Here is a 1260-nt window from a genome sequence, read left to right as displayed (position 1 = left end):
TCCCACCGCCTCCCTCCGCCTCCCTCGGCCCCGTCTCCGGGGCGACGGGCGGGGCGGGACCCGCCGCCGGTAACGCCCCGCTGGCCGCGGTCACAGGGGCGCAGCGGGCGGAGCGCCTGTGCTGCATCCCGGGGAGTCAAGGGGTGGATCCAAGGAGCAGCCGGGGCAGCACCCCGGGGGAGCCGGGGAGTGGATCCAAGGGGGGAGCCGGGGCAGGATCCATGGGGAGCCGGGGGGTGAATCCCGAGGGGAGCCGAGGCAGTATCCCGGGGGGAGCCAGGGTGTGAATCCGGCGGTGAGCCGGGGCAACATCCCGGGAGAAGCCGGGACAGCATCCCGAGGGGAGCCGGGAAGTGAATCCCGGAAGGAACCGATGGGTGAATCCGGGGGGGGGGGAGCTAAGGCAGTATCCCGGGGGGAGCCGGGACCTGAATGCGGGGGGGGAACCAGGGGGTGAATCCCGCGGTGAGAAAAGCAGGGATAAGGGCGAGCGCTTTTGGAAAGCTGCCGGTGTGCGACAGGATGTGAGCGTGGCGTCGAGAGCCGCATCGCGGGTTCCCTGGAGGTGTTACAGGAGATCAGGATATTTACATATGAAATATATAGCTGGTCCGCTGGTGAAATCCCACCTCGGCCGCTACGTCTAGCTCTGGGGTCCCCAGCACAGGAAGGACACTGACCTGTTGGAGCGAGTCCAGAGGAGGGCCACCAAAGTGATGTAGAGGGATGGAGCACCTCTCCTGCAGGGAAAGGCTGAGAGAATTGGGATTGTTGAGCCTGGAAAAGAGAAGGCTTTGGGGTGACCTAATTGCAGCCTTCCAGTATCTGAAGGGGACTTACAGGAAAAATGGGGCAAGACCATGTATGAGAGCATCTAGTGTCAGGGAAAACGAGTTCAAATTGAAGGAGTTAACTTTAGATTAGATATTGGGAAAAAGGCACTGAAATAGGCGGCCCAGGGAAGCTGTGGGTGCCCCATCCCTAGAGGTGTTCAGGGCCAGGTTGAATGAGGCTCTTGAGCAACTTGGTCTAGTGGAAGGTATCCTTGTCCACAGCAGGGAGGTTGGAACTTGTTGATCTTTTAAGGTCTCATTCCAACCCAAACTGTTCTGTGCTTCTTATGATTCTATGAAATAAAGCCTCCACCTAAGCTGCTGAGTGGTTAGGATTTGTACAGAAATTCCCACTTGTAGCAGTCACAGCTGTAATGAAGCCTGAGGGATTTTTTTCCCACTAGCATTTATTGTTATTATTATCATC

The sequence above is a fragment of the Pithys albifrons genome, chromosome 4 (genome assembly GCF_047495875.1).
Source record: "Pithys albifrons albifrons isolate INPA30051 chromosome 4, PitAlb_v1, whole genome shotgun sequence".
NCBI lineage: Eukaryota > Metazoa > Chordata > Aves > Passeriformes > Thamnophilidae > Pithys > Pithys albifrons.
This window is presented reverse-complemented; position numbering follows the sequence as displayed.